Source organism: Pinus tabuliformis, chromosome 8 (assembly GCF_031772625.1).
Source record: "Pinus tabuliformis cultivar Carrire ecotype Pingquan chromosome 8, CPIR1, whole genome shotgun sequence".
NCBI lineage: Eukaryota > Viridiplantae > Streptophyta > Pinopsida > Pinales > Pinaceae > Pinus > Pinus tabuliformis.
Genome location: NC_142294.1, coordinates 1,898,340,125 through 1,898,356,332, shown reverse-complemented (window position 1 = coordinate 1,898,356,332; position 16,208 = coordinate 1,898,340,125). Strand labels below are relative to the sequence as shown.

The 16,208-nt window shown below is 38.7% G+C and overlaps 1 pseudogene; it reads left to right on the top strand.

Annotated features, from left to right (window-relative positions):
• Positions 1–67: 67 nt before the first annotated feature.
• On the top strand, positions 68–8,285 carry LOC149243985 (calcium-transporting ATPase, endoplasmic reticulum-type pseudogene; annotated as a pseudogene).
• Positions 8,286–16,208: the final 7,923 nt, after the last annotated feature.

Below are 16,208 nucleotides of genomic sequence, written 5' to 3'. Positions count from 1 at the left end.
ATTATAGATCTGTTAATGGTGGAGCAATCTGTTTGAATTCAGAATCTGATCATCTATTTCATAGTCCATGGAGGATAAGATATTCCCTGCTTGGTCTAAAACTGTCGAAGAATGCTTAGAAGAATATGATGTGAGCTTAGAGAATGGTTTAAATTCTCATGAAGTGGAAAAACGCCGTCAAATATATGGATGGAATGAGCTCCAGAAGAAAAATGGTACACCTTTGTGGAAGCTGGTAGTGGAGCAATTTGATGATACAGTTGTTAAAATACTTCGGCTGGCAGCTGGCATTTCATTTCTTCTCGCCTACTTTCTGTTGGCATTATGTGACAAGTATTGTCCTTGATGGCAAATCACACTGATAACAAATCATAGTGCAGAAGGATAGCAGCAAGGAATTGATGATCAGTCTACAAGTATGAAGAAAAATATATACACGCTGGTTCACTATATACCCAGTCGCGTATACAAGCAGGTTCACTATATACCAAGTCGCGTATACGCAGGTTCGCTATATACCACAGTAGCGTGTACACGCTGGTTCACTTAACTGAAGTAGCGTATATGTTTCTGAGCATTGAAAAAGTTTTATTGATCTGATAATACTGATTCACCCCCCCTCTCAGTATTATTTCCAACAATTTGGTATCAGAGCAGGTCCTTCAGAGAAGCTTGATCGCTTGAAGGTAGATCGTTCATCATGAGAAACTACGAGAGAGAAGCATCAATCAGGCCACCGGTTTTTGATGGGACAAACTTCAATTATTGGAAGGTAAGAGTTACTGCCTATCTTCAATCTCTTGGTACAGAAGTTTGGGACATCGTAGAGACAGGCTACAATTTTCCTTCAGCTACTCCTACAGATGCAGCCGAGAAAAAGAAATATGAAACAAATGCGAAAGCAGTCAATACTCTATTGGGATGTATATCTCAATCAGAATTCAAGAAGGTAATGCACTATAAATCTGCAAAAGAAATATGGGACGAAATTGTCACGAGCTATGAAGGAGACGAACAGGTAAAGCGTGCTAAACTTCAAACTCTCAGGATTAAGTATGAGACTCTCAGAATGTATAATGATGAAAGTGTGGCTAACTATTTCCTTAGGGTAGATGAGATTGTTAACTACATGAAAAACTTGGGTGAAGAAATAAAAGAGGCTATTGTGGTTGAAAAGGTTCTAAGATCTTTGTCCCCCAAGTTTGAATCTAAAGTGTCTGCCATAGAAGAAAAGGAAAATCTGCAAATTCTTACTATGTCTCAGCTTCACGGAATTCTAACCGCTTATGAAATGAGAAAGGGAGGTCCATCAGACAGAAGAGAAGCTGCCTTCAAGGCTTCAGGCAAAGAAGATTATTATGAAGCAAGTCACGTGCCAGAAGATGAAGAAGAGGAATCAAATTTTGTCAGAAATCTTCAAAGGGGTTCTGGAAGGTTCAGAGGTAAGTTACCTTTTAAATGCTTTACTTGTGGAAGAGTAGGTCATTATGCTGCCAGATGTCCTCACAAAAATAAGAATGACAAGGGAAAGGAACCTGTTAAATGGAACAAGAAACAAAATGAAAAGAAGAAAAGCTATTACACTCATGAAGATAGTGATGGTCTTTCAAATAGTGATGAAGATGAACAAGGTAATAGATATAAACTTTTAATGGCTTTTGGAGATGATGACTATATGGATGCTATACATGTAGAAGGCTTTTGTGAAGAAATGAAAGATCTCAAAGTTTGCTTAGAAGAGAAGAGTGCTATTATTGATTCTCTACAATGTCAACTAGCTGAAAAGGAAAAACATCTTGAAAAATTGGAATGTGAGATTGTTTGTCTTAGAAAGGAGATTGAGAAAACAAAAGCGATTAATCTTAAATTTGTTAAAGGATCTGAAACCTTGGATGAGATTATCAATGTGCAGCGATCTCCTCTGATCAAGACAGGTCTTGGATATAATGGAGAAACATCTCAAGCCTCTACCTCTAAAAGCTATCTTGATGCAGCAAGGAGAAGCGAGCAAAGGCCAAATAAAAGTCATCAGGTGAATCAGGGACAGTTTACCTCAAGAACAAATAAAGACCATCAAGAAATTCGGGGACAAACTGCCTTAAGGACAAACAAAAGCTACAATCAGCCTCAGGTAAGATCTTCCCAATTTGCTCCAAGAATGAATGTGAATAGAAGCTACAATCGGTTGGATGATAGATCTGATTATCGCAGAAATTTCTTTAATGGCCAATGCTTTTCTTGCCATAACTTCGGTCACAAAGCAGCTCAATGTGTTGCCTACAAGACAATCATGACTAGAGAAGCTCAAAAGCAAGGGAGAATGACTGGAACCATGAAAAGGACTTATAAAAACTTTTCGGTTCTTGAAAATGAAGTTGAATGCTCTATTTGTAATAACTTTGGTCATGAAGACTCTGAATGCAGGAGCAGGTTCCGGAAGACAACTCAGAAGGAACAAACCTCAAATGTCAGAACATGGAGAATAAAGGAACCGCAACAGAAAGATGTGGGATAGCCTTTTATGCAGAAGGTCAAGAAAGTCTATGGTACATTGACAGCGGATGTTCGAAACATATGACAGGGGACAAAGAAAAGCTTGAGTCGTATACCGCATTAGAAAAGGGGAAGAAAGTTTCTTTTGGAAACGATATCTCTGCAGCCATAAAAGGAAAAGGTGTTGCTCCATTGAAAGATAAGGTCAAAGCTGGAAATGTTTTGTATGTTGATGGATTTAAGCATAATCTTCTCAGTGTCAGTCAGATGTGCGATCAAGGAACAGAGGTAATATTTAGATCAAATGGATGTTGTGTTCGTGACCTTGATACAGGTAAAACAGTGATCAAAGGAAGAAGGACTCCAAATAATCTATACATATTTGAAGAAGGACCACAACAATGCTATTTGAGCAAGGATGATGAACACTGGCTATGGCATCGGAGGTTGGGGCATCTAAGCTTTTCACAAATAAGGAAAGCATGCAAATATCAGGCAGTTCGTGGTCTTCCAGATATCAAAATTCCAGACAACACTATATGCAAATCGTGTCTGTTTGGAAAGCAAACCAGAACTAACTTTCCAGAGAAGGAAGGATCAGCCAGCATACCTCTTGAGCTAGTCCATACAGATGTATGTGGTCCATTTAGGAAAAGGACACCTCGAGGAGAAGAATATTTGATATTATTCATTGACGATTTCTCCAGGTTTGTCTGGTTAGGGCTTATGAAGCACAAAGATGAAGCATTCGAAAAATTCAAATACTTCAAAGCTTTGGTTGAAAATGAATCAGGACACAAAATTAAGTGCCTCGGATCTGACAGAGTTGGGGAGTTTACCTTAAACGAATTTTTCGATTTCTGTGAAGAACATGGGATAAGAAGAGAATTCTCTACATCTAGAACTCCTCAGCAAAATGGGGTTGTGGAAAGAATGAACAGAACAATCCAACAAATGGCTCGTGCTATGCTTGATGAATCAGGTACTCCCGCAACTTTCTGGGGTGAGGCTGCACATGCTGCGGTTATTATTCTTAACAAAACAAATGTCCGAGTAAACAACACTCAAACACCTCATGAGCTCTGGAGTGGTGAGACTCCTTCGGTGAAGCATTTCAAAATATTTGGGAGAAAATGTTATATTAAGAATACTGATGAGCAACTTGGAAAACTTGAACCAAGAGCAGATGAAGGCATTCTTCTTGGTTATTCTCCACATAGCAAAGCATACAAGTGCTACAACAAAAGACTTGGCAGAATTGTTGACAACATTGATGTAGTGGTTGATGAGAAGGGATATATTCCTAGGCAAGTTCATCGTGAAGACATTGAAGAAGATGAAGGCTACCCTCAAAGGCAGAATGATGAAGAAGAAGAACCTCAAGAAGAACCCCAAGAAGAAGAAGAACCTCAAGAAGAACCAGAGGAGCAGACAAGAATAGAAGAGAAGACTCCATCCAGATATGTTCAAAAGAATCATCCAGAATCTCAGATTGTGGGGCAGAAAGAATCCAGAATACAAACAAGAAGAAGAATTGCAGAAGCTTCAAGCTATTCGGCATTACTCTCTTCCACTGAACCACAAAATGTGAAATAGGCATGCAAAGATGAATGTTGGGTCAAAGCAATGGATGAAGAACTTGATCAGATCGAAAAGAACAATACTTGGGAATTGGTTCCTAGACCAAAAGATAAAAATGTCATAGGGACTAAATGGGTCTTCAAAAATAAATTGAATGAAAATGGAGAAGTAATTAGAAACAAGGCCAGACTTGTTTGTAAAGGGTATGCGCAGCAAGAAGGAATAGATTTTGAAGAGACCTTTGCTCCTGTTGCAAGACTTGAGGCCATCCGAATGTTCCTTGCTCTCTCAAGCTTTCAAAACTTCAAGGTATTCCAAATGGACGTGAAATCAGCCTTTCTGAATGGAGACTTAGAAGAAGAAGTATATATTGAGCAGCCAGATGGTTTCATTCTTGGGAATGATCCAAACCTTGTATGCAGATTGAAAAAGGCTCTCTATGGTCTCAAACAAGCTCCAAGGGCTTGGTACTATCGTTTGGACAAATATCTTCACAAACAAGGTTTTTCAAAAGGATCAGCAGATAGCAATCTCTATATGAAAGTTGAAAATAACAAATTGCTAATACTTGTTGTGTATGTAGATGACATTATCTTTGGTAGCAATGAAGAGGCTATGAGTCAGAACTTTGCCTTGGTTATGCAGAAAGAATTTGAAATGTCATTACTTGGAGAATTGACATACTTTCTTGGATTGCAAATCCAACAAAATGAAGGAGGTATTTTCTTGTCTCAAACCAAGTACCTCACGCAGATCTTGAAGAAGTATGGCATGGAAGATTCAAAGCCAGTTTGTACCCCCATGGTTACAGGTTGCAGCCTCAGTGCAAATGACGAATCAGCAACAGTTCACCAACCCACTTATAGATCCATGATTGGGAGTTTACTTTATTTGATAGGTACCCGACCAGATATTATGCATGCAGTAGGAATTGTTGGAAGATTTCGAGCCAACCCAAAGGAAACTCATCTTCAGGCAGTCAAAAGAATCTTCAAGTATCTTCAAGGGACCCAAAACTATGGCTTATGGTATCCTAGAGATACAGATCTCACTCTTCATGCTTACACAGATGCAGATTGGGCCAGAAGTGTGGATGATAGGAAAAGCACAAGTGGTGGTGCTTTCTTCATGGGTTCCAGATTAGTATCTTGGTTCAGCAAGAAATAGAGTTCGATTGCCTTATCTACAGCTGAAGCAGAATATGTGGCTGCGGCATCTTGTTGCACACAAATTCTTTGGATGATGCAGACCTTGCAGGATTTTCAAATCACTTGCACTCCACCAGTCTCTATCTTATGTGATAATACAAGTGCAATCAGCATTTCAAAGAATCCAGTCATGCACTCAAAGACCAAGCACATACCAATCAAATACCATTTTCTTCGGGAACAAGTGCTTGAGCAGAAGGTCAAGCTGGAGTATGTTCCTTCTAAGGAACAAGTTGCTGATATTCTCACAAAACCACTGCCCAGGGAAACTTTTGAATATCTCAGACAAAAGCTGGGAGTAGTTGATGCATCATCCTGCTGTTGAAGCTTGTCTGTTCTACATAAAAGTTGGTATACGCAAGTTACGTAAGGGATATCCGCGTATATACGCCGATTTATGCTGGGAAAGTCGTGTGTATGTTGTACGCGTGTTGCAGAAATCATATCCGCGTGCATACGTTGTTTTATGCAGGAGAAGTCGCGTATATGGAGTTCTGAACAGCAAGGGCAGACTCCGGTTGGAGAAGGTCTGAGATGGGTATGCCAGAATTCTTCAGGCACAGTTTCAGGGGGTGCAGCAGGCACAGGTTCAGGGGGAGCATCTTAAAGTATCATAAAGCATTGTTGGCATTTAGATGCTTTTGGTTCTAGTACACAACTGTTGTTGGTTTCAGGAGAAGGAGCTCAGAAGGAAATCTTGGTTGCTGATCTAAAAGATGTGTATCAGATGCTGCTTGTGACTTTCATAAGTCTTGGTCTAGATTTGTTGTCTCTATGTCATGTATCTCTTCTGTGATATCTCTTTTATGGTGTCAAGGTCATGTAACGGCCTATGTTGGTTTCCCCACTATGCCTGGGATGAATGATGTAATATAATTGGTTGGTTCTGATGTATCCCCTCTTGGTTGGGTGTATGGATGTATGTATTGAGTCTTTTGGTGATAGGAAGGTCCCTAATGGTATATAAGTCTTGGTTCTTTTGAAGAACATCTTTTGCAGATCTTGTCTACAGTCAGAGGGAGCATGTTTCAGCACAGCCAAGCAAGGATATCAGCATGTACTTAGGGGGAGCACAGCCCTTTGCCCTTGATGACAAAGGGGGAGAGTGATTTGATTTGGTGTTGTTGCCATCAAGTCCAAAGGGGGAGATTGTTGGCATTATGAGACAAGTATTGTCCTTGATGGCAAATCACACTGATAACAAATCATAGTGCAGAAGGATAGCAGCAAGGAATTGATGATCAATCTACAAGTATGAAGAAAAATATATACACGCTGGTTCACTATATACCCAGTCATGTATACAAGCAGGTTCACTATATACCAAGTCGCGTATACACAGGTTCACTATATACCACAGTAGCGTGTACACACTGGTTCACTTAACTGAAGTAGCGTATATGTTTCTGAGCATTGAAAAAGTTTTATTGATCTGATAACACTGATTCACCCCCCCTCTCAGTATTATTTCCAACACTTTCGTGATAATGTGTCTTCTGAGGAGGGAATAACAGCCTATGTAGAGCCCCTGGTCATTCTCCTGATTCTCATCCTCAATGCCATTGTTGGAGTATGGCAGGAGAATAATTCTGAGAAGGCTTTGGAAGCTCTCAAAGAAATGCAATCTGATCATGCAAAGGTCTTGAGAGATGGACATTATGTTGTAGATCTTCCCTCCAGAGAACTTGTTCCAGGAGATATAGTGGAACTGAAGGTGGGAGACAAGGTTCCTACAGACATGAGAATTGTGTCCCTCAAGACATCCACCTTTAGGATGGAGCAGAGCTCCCTGACCAGAGAGAGCATGCCTGTGGTCAAAAGAACATATCCAGCCACCTTGTGTGACTGTGAGTTGCAGTCAAAAGAATGCATGGTGTTTGCAGGAACTACAGTTACCAATGGCTGCTGCACATGCATTGTTGTGAGCACTGGCATGTTTACAGAAATAGGTAAAATTCAGGCACAAATTCAGGAAGCTTCAATGGAATGTCATGATACCCCTTTGAAAAGAAAGTTAGATGAATTTGGTGAAAGACTGACAACAGTGATTGGTGCCATTTGTATTCTTGTCTGGATCATGAACTACAAATATTTTCTTTCATGGGAAGTCATAGATGGGTGGCCAAAAAAATATCAGGTTTTCCTTTGAGAAATGTACGTACTACTTTAAGATTGCTGTTGCTCTGGCAGTTGCTGCTATACCAGAGGGATTGCCTACTATGATTACTACATGTTTGGCTCTTGGCACTTGTAAGATGGCACAAAAGAATGCTATTGTGCATAAGTTACCGAGCGTGGAGACTTTGGGTTGCACCACAGTGATTTGCTCTGATAAGACAGGTACTCTTACAACTAATCAGATGTCTGTCAGTGAGTATATAGCCATAGGGCACAATGTTGGTTCACTTAGAGAGTTTACTATTAAAGGAACAACATATAATCCTGAGGATGGAAAAATATTGGATTGGCCTGCACATAATATGGGGGAAAATTTAGAAACTCTGGCAGAAGTTGCTGCAGTTTGCAATGATGCAGGGATATCTTGTCAAGGTCACCAGTTCCGTGCTACTGGTATTCGCACTAAGGCAGCCTTGAAGGTATTGGTTGAAAAAAATGGGAGTTACAGACCCAATGGCAGGTGATACAAGTTCCATTCTCAACAGTGGCACAGTGAAATTGGGCAATTGTGATTGGTGGATACAAAGATCAAAGAGGCGGGCTTTATTGGAGTTTGATTGTGATCGAAAATCCATGGGTGTTATTGTCATGGAACTAATGGGACAAAGTCATCTGCTAGTGAAGGGCACCATGGAAAATTTGCTTGAAAGGAGTGCTTTTCAACAACTTGCAGATGGATCAGTTGTTTAATTAGATGATGCATCAAGGGAATTACTCTTGAGGAAGTTTCATCAAATGAGTTCAAAGGCTTTGCGTTGTTTGGGATTAGCATACAAGGAAGTTTGGGGAGAGGGCAGCAGAAGGAGAAATTGGCCGAGATTTTAGCTAGGGAGACAGAACCTATGCTAGCCACCCTAAGCACATCCATCCCCTCCGTGAACACTCATTTTTTCAAGGTTTGGACACAATCTGGTCATGGTTCAACCTTCTACAGGAAGCTACAGGACTTTCTACAGGAAGTTCTGTATTTTTACCAGAAACATCTTGTAGAAGCCTTTGGGCAGGCCAGAATCAATTATGGAGAGGGATTTGAAGCTTGAAGTTTGTTGAGGAGGCATGCAACCACTCTTTTCTTCCATCCTCCACTGGTTTCATCTCCTTTCACCACCATTGCCACCATCATATTGAATATACTTGCACAATCATACCAAAGTTGAGAATTCTCTAGGAAAAGAAGCACAGGCAGTGGGAAGAAGCAAAGAGAAAAGCATGGTTTCATGACTAAGAAGAGGGCATCACTTCAGAAGCTTGGCATGACAGGGAGGCCACCAGGGCCATCAAAGATGAGGAGATATATTGGTTTCTCAGAGGATGAGCAACACTTTCAGTAGGGGGGTGATGATGAGCCCCAAAAATGGATAATTATCTGGGCTCATTCAACCTCCTAATTCGACTTAATCAACCATTCTCATTAGTTTATTGCATGTTTTTGATTATATTTATGCTAATAGAGTGAATTGGGTTAGTCATTATGCCAACAAGTCTAATGTGTGCTTTGTGTAGCCTTTTTGGTTAATTTGGAGACAAAGTCAATGGTTGAAATGAGCACTTGGTAGCCAAATTCGTGGAGAGTATTTTTAGGAAGGTGTTCCCTTCATTTATGGGCCCTTACCTCGAATTCTCCACCATCAGCTCGGAGTTCAAGGGCCACCAAATCAATCAGCACAAGGGCAGCCAAGCAAGTCAAGTAGGACTGCTGTTAACTACAAGTCTTGGGTAGCCGAGTCCCTAAAGTTTAGGAGCACTGTTGGGGTCCTCAATTTGTATAAATAAGAAGGCTTAGGGCCTCATTTTGGGTTAGCTAGTGGTTAGTCATTTTGTAGCTAGTGGTTAGTCATTTTTGTAGCTGGTAGTTAGCCAGTAGTTAGTCATTTTGTAGTTCGATTTTTAGGCAATAGATTAGCTTTGCTTTCAGCTCATTTTTCAAGTTTCCCTTGTGGACAGTTTTGATGTAACTCTTCCTTTATTGCTCAATAAAGATGAATTCAGCTTTGCACCAGCTCTAAAATCTCTCTTAGGAGGCTATAGCTCTTGGGGTTGGGCCCATCTCAAGCACCCAATACCTCCTTTGTTTACTTTCATGTGTCTTTGCTGCATTCTTAGAGTAAAATCTACTATTTAGATTTAAAACTTGTTGTGTTATTTAGGTTGCTTTTGATGATTAAAGTAGATTTTCATGTTCAGATTGATTTGGATAGATTAATAACATAAAGGATCCTTGGAAAAAGGGGCTCGAGCACCTCTGATCTTACCTCTCCCTCAGTGGGATCGTGAGTTGGGACAAAGGTGACCTTGCTGCCCACAAAAACGTTGTTTTGCTTCACCATGCAAGTATTAGTGTTGGATTCTTAGTTTTCAAACTTGATATCAGTTTTGACTGCATGCTTAGGGTTATGATTGCTTAGTTGCATAGTTAGTTCATCTGATTTTGTGCAAATAAACTTCTGTTCCATTTCTTTTGCTATTATCTAGGTCAGATTAGGTCAAGGTAATTAGGTTCTTGATTTTCCAAGTCTTCATTTGTTAAATTCGAAAAATAACTTGCAGAGCACCTGTTATCCCTCTCTATCTACCCATAATCCATCAGATAATCTGCTCCAACCCTTAGTCCATGATTCGTACCCTTCATTTGCCATACTTTCCCCACCTTGCCCTAATTCCTACATTCTTGTGCATCATCGCTTCCTCCATCCTTGAACAAATCCAATCGCTCCTTAGCCTCATCCACCAAGTCCTAGACCTCTTCACAGCCCTATTTCACCTCCATACTCATTCCTCCATCTTTTTCCCTCCATCCATGCTCCAAAATCCCATTTCGAAAAATCCTGTATAAGAATTACAGAACATCTTGTAGAAATCCTGAACATCCTGTAGAACCCCTGCAGACTTCCTGTAGAAGCTCATAAACACGGTTTCTTGGCAGCCAAACTTTGTGAGACTCTCTGGAAGGGTGTTAGTGACCCCTTAGACCCTCTCTGAACCTTCCCAACCTTTCCCAAGCATTTCTCCTCCTTGATCCACCTCTGCACAGTGAAAAACAGTTAGAAGAACATGCATGATAATTCCAACAACTTAAACAAAAATAAAAAAAAGATGTTTTCTTCAGATAGAGGTAGTCTAGACACATGTATTTTACCTTCATAGAAGTAATGGCATCTCTTTTAGTAGTTTGCATGCTCTCCTTTGCGTCAGTAGGACTAGCTGGTAGAATTAGGGTTTGCTAGGGTTTGCGTTTCTTTTTGGCTTTCAGTTTCTTTCCGCAAGTAGATCAACTTCCTTTGAGTTAGCTTTCATCCATCAGTTAACAAGCTTCTTCTAAGAGCTCATAGAAGTTGGCTTAAGCCCCTAGCGGACTTGTGCCAGCTGACCAAGTGACAGCTGCGGCAAGAGCTAGTACTTGTGCATACAGCACTGTCGCTTCCAAGTTTGTTACGAACTGCCGAGTTGATAAAATTAAAGAAGGGAGTTCCAGGAGTTGTAGCATTATTGCTATAATAATGGAGCCCACCAACACTCACCTTACCCTTAGTGTGTTAGAACCTCTCATGCGCCTTCCTTAACTTACTGCAGCTGTCACACCATTGCTACTAATAGGGACATCTTACTTGCCTCTGTGCGAAACCGCAGTCAAGGAATTACCATACGACCCACTACTGGGACTCCTACACCAAACAATTTGAGGTCTAATTGGGAATTCTTACTTAGGAGATCCCCTGACATGTTGGTGGGTCCAACACCATCAACATTTCTGGCATAAGAAGGAGGGCCAGATGACAAGCTCTTTCCTCTCATCCTATTTTGAACCTTTGCATATCTATCATGGAGTCTTGAACTCTCCTCCCTCCATGATGTTTTTTGCATGTTGAATCCGTTACCATCACAAGGGACTTTTTTTATCTCTTTTCCACATACGTGTATGATGGTGAAGGCGAAGTGGTCTTTCCTGAGTTCTTACATGACTTCCTTTCCATGCTTCATGAGGAAGATGGATGTTGTGATGAACAGTCCAGTTTGTTGTTTTTGTACACACTTCGCGAATCTCCACAATGGTGGTTGTGCGCTCTACCAGCTAACAACATACACTCGAGAACTTTTGTGATCTCATTGAAAACACTTTCTATCATTTGATCCAGAACATCTTGACCAAAAACTGTTACAACAATGAAAGGCTTTGCATGAGTCACGAATGGATTTTTGGCAATGCTTCCGTGATTTTCAATTTCACGCTCTGAAGAGCCAGATTAAATTTTTCTATCTTTAGGATAGATTTGAGTATTGTCTGAAGAAATTTTCCCATCCCAAGAAGAAGTTTGAACTCAAGCCTCGCTTAGTATTCTTCATTGATGGAGCTACGCAATCATAGATGAATGCGGTCACTATCACAAGTGACTTTCTACTGTCCCCTCATCAAACAGCTCCACCACTGTAGAGTGATGCGAGAGATCATGCTCACACATTTGTTTAGCTGTCACATCCTCCCAACATGACTCCGCTTAATTTTTGCGCATATTTGGTTGTGAGTCCATCGAGTTGTCATATGAATTTTGTACCACAACCTCCGTCTTCATACTCGGTTATTCCTCTAGATGATATTGTCTTGTGTTCTTCCATTCCAGTCTCTACACTTGTTGTGAATGAGGAACAAGACATCGATGGAGTTGGTGTTGGGCAACCAACATGTGCTATCATTTATGAAGAGTATGACTGGGAGCTTGAGCATCAACACTCAACGAAGGATGACTCCCTTATGTCTGAGCCTCCTCCGTTCTTTCTTGACATCTCTAGTGAGCCTGCCATCCATGATTCCGCATGTGTATCTTCATCTACGAAAGCACCCAATGTTGATCACTCGAAGGATACACCAAAAATCATTCCATCATCTGAAAATGGAGAGGATAAGTTATTCATTGAAAATCCACTTGACCTTTCATGTGCCTTTTCTGGAAACACAGAGGATGAATTTGTTCACTTCTCATCTACCCCTCTGTTTGATTTATCAGATCATGAGAATTTCAATGAAATCATTGATTTTTCTTATCGTGGCTGTCGTGATCCATTTACTCCCATATTCGATCAAGATCATGATTCTATCGCAGTTGATATTTCGTAGCCATGGGTTTATGATGATCTATCTGATGACGATATCGAAACACCCCAGACTGTTGAGGCCCTCGATGTCCTGAGGTTGGTTTCACTGAGACCAAACATTGGTCTATCGGACCTAAAGAAACAAATTATTTATTTTGATTTAAGATTTTATTCTTATGCTCAAAAAGCTTGGAGAGAAGCCTCCTGAGCTCACTATAATTTTGACATTGTAAAAGGCTAGGAAGGTCAGTATTGTAACAAAGATTGTGAAACTGAGATCTAATATGGTTGTACCCGGGCACTCTAAGAGGAAGTGGTTTTCATCCTTGATGTTCATGTTCTCACATATATGGCAGATCCTTTCCATCCATGGCGTTTTAGGAACTGCCCAACGACCTGTTTCACTATGGAGCTCATGAGAATTCGTTCTAATCTTTGCTATATTAATTTTTTTCTTTCAGCTCGTTAAAATAGAGAGATACTTTTGATCTTTAAATTCTATTGGGAACAAGAAATTGTGAAATCTAGTTGCAGGATAAAAATCTCACCTTTTTCAAATTCAACCAACCTTTTATTGTCCATAATTAATATTCATATATATTGTACATTTCATATGCATAATTAAAATGCATATGCATGTTATACATTTATCACAAATGTTATTAACAAACATTTAATGGAGATTATATATAATCCTTTAAATGTTTATAAAATTTAATGTTTATTAAAATCGAGATTATACATTATTTTTTAAATGTCTATAAAATTTAGTGCTTATTAAAATTAGTTTAAATCAAAGTTTTTAGTGTGAATGTATTGAAAATTATGGGTTTAAATTTTATTGGGAAGAATGAAGAGTTAAAGCCAATTGTGAGAAAAAAAATTCTACTTATTTTCAAATTCAATGAAACCTTTGGCAACTTTGATAACATCAGTTTACAAAATATTATTCTATAATTAGAAAAATTAAGCTTCCATTTAACATTATAATTAATTTTAATTGTAATTAACCTAATGATAAGAAACTACCCAATTAAATACCCCTATCAAAAACCACCATCGTCATAGTCTCTTGGGTTAGGTACCATAGTAGACGAACAATGCTGCTGAGCATTTTTCTAGAATAACTGCCATGATTTGGTCCTCATGGAAAATGAAAATTTTGTTGAAGTGGTCTCACAATATCACCGAGCATTTTTCTAGAATTACTGCCATGACTTGGTCGTAATGAAAATTGAAAATTTTGTTGAAGTGGTCTTACAATATTACCGTTACGTTGTTGCCCATTCCATCAAAAGATTTCTAAATATACCATGCACATAAAGATTCAGCTAAAAGACAGATCTGAGTCGCCTAATATCTCTTTATTCTGAACTAAATATCAGCCACTTTTCTTCTCTCGGGCCTACCAAGTGTCAAAATTGATGGTTATTTTGAATCGACATAAGCTGACAATAATTCAAACCCAGTCGCTTAAAATATGTTTTTAAAAGTTGATAGAGGCGTGTTTTTATTGTGAAAAGTAAGATTAGAATTTGACAACTTTTGTTTTTTTATCGACCGTGCTTTTATTTTCTAATAGTATTCCATAAATCCAAAATAACTGATAACGTACATTCATCCGTGGCAATAACAATACGGAAAATTCCTAGTTTAGTTGGAGAAAAATATTCTAAAAAAACTTCGAAACTCTCATCACCTATGAGTTCTATCCTCAAGGATCATTGTGAACCCCATCTTCTACGGATTTTTGGCATTTTTATTTCCCAACTCAAATTTTCACCAAACACTCTCTAACAAATTCAAAATCTTAATTTAAATTTTGGTTTTATAGATATATATTTTTTAAATTAATTTTAACTAAAATATAATTTTTAAATTAATTTTATCTAACATATAATATTTAAATTTATAAAAATATTTTAAATTTATAAAAATAACATGTTTCAATTGTAAAATCTATATTATATTAATATTAATATTATAATTTTTTCAAAACACATCTGAAGTAACATAAAATTTCAAAATTACATATATATATATATACCAAATTTTTATTTATTATGTCACTGTTATTCGTTTAAAATTATTAGTTTGTCTCTACTAACGTAATTTTTCAAATTTCCATAGTTAACATTAGGCTTTTGGCTGATTTTTTTTGCATCATGTGAGGGTGCAGCCACATCCCCAACTTGGGATTTCGAGTGTTGACGTCATCGTACCATGCACGGTAGATCAGATCTAACAGTGTAGGTACAAGGAAGGGAAATCTTTCGTATAGTTGGGAGTTAACTTGGCTTACTTTGAGCTTTGGTGGTATTAATTTCGTTTTAAGAGTGCTGGTGGAGAATTTATTATTATGGTTGATGGATCATCAAGAAGAGAATTTGGTTGTTTTTGTTGTTCAAAGTGGTTGTTTTATTTTTTTCTTGGTGTTGTGGTGCTCATTAAGGCTAGATTTCTTATTTTTGTGCCTGTGTTTTCTGTGCGGCATTACTTTTCATTGTCAAGTTTTCCTTGTTACAAGGTGAGTTTTTTTTACTTTGTTAGGTGCGAGCAGTAAACTTTTTGTGCAGAATGCTGAATTTGTTCGGCTACGTGGCAGGACATAGGTTTTCCATCCTTCTCGACGACGATTCATGTATGAACATTATTTTCTTGTTTAATGACCATGGTGCTTAATTTGGAGTTCTACTGGTTCGTTGTTTCACATAATTTATAGGTGAGACTTTAAAATTTAGAGCATAAGAGTTGTTTGGGTAAGTGGATTGTCAGAATCTAACGACAGAAACCTGGTAATTTTTTGAGTTCTCTCTATCAACAAACACTTGTTTAATGGGTCAGAAGTTTTTAATACATTTCCAACTCAAGTTCTTATGGTTTGGGTGCAATGTTCTAGGAATAAACCAATATTCACTAACCAAAGCTAAGTCGCAAGTCAGCTCATCTTTGCATTTGCAAAATTCTCGTGGGAAAGGTGTCGACCCCGATTCCATATGTTATGGTTTTAAATGGTCTTCTAACCCCAATTCCATGATTTTCTGTAGCGGTTACAGAGAAGATTTCCCAAAATTTACTCTAAAACTTACGAAGTCGGGAGTATAGGGATCTTTAAATTTTCAGAAGGCTCGTGAGAAAGGTGGAAACTCCAACTGCACATTGTGTTGTTTTAGATAGTCAAGGGGGGTCAGAGTTCTATTGATATAAAAAATTAGCCCGGGAAGAAGATAAGTTTGATCTTAGTTGGGCGCAATGCTTTGCGATGTAGGAAGTTGACGCATGTTTGCGTTTTAGCAGACTCATGTATGTGAGTCTTTTATATGCCTTTTATGTTCTAGATTCATGTATGTGAGTATTTATAGGGGCATTTGTCTCCATCTCAGTTTTTTCATTTTCTTTGGAGTCAGAGGAAACCCATAGCTGAGGTCGGGACCGACTTCATGGTCGGGCAGTCAATGTCTCTTTGGAGAAGAATCATAAGGAAAAGACCGAGCTCCGAGCTATCTTGGAAAAGTCTTAGGTTCGAGCAGTCTTGAAGTTGCAACTGACATTTAAGTTAGTTATTTTTGGCTTTTGTAATTTATGAACCATATTCAAATTGTTTTATTCTTTAGATGAGGGCTGGCATGTTCATATCTTTTAAGCATTTTAATCCTACTT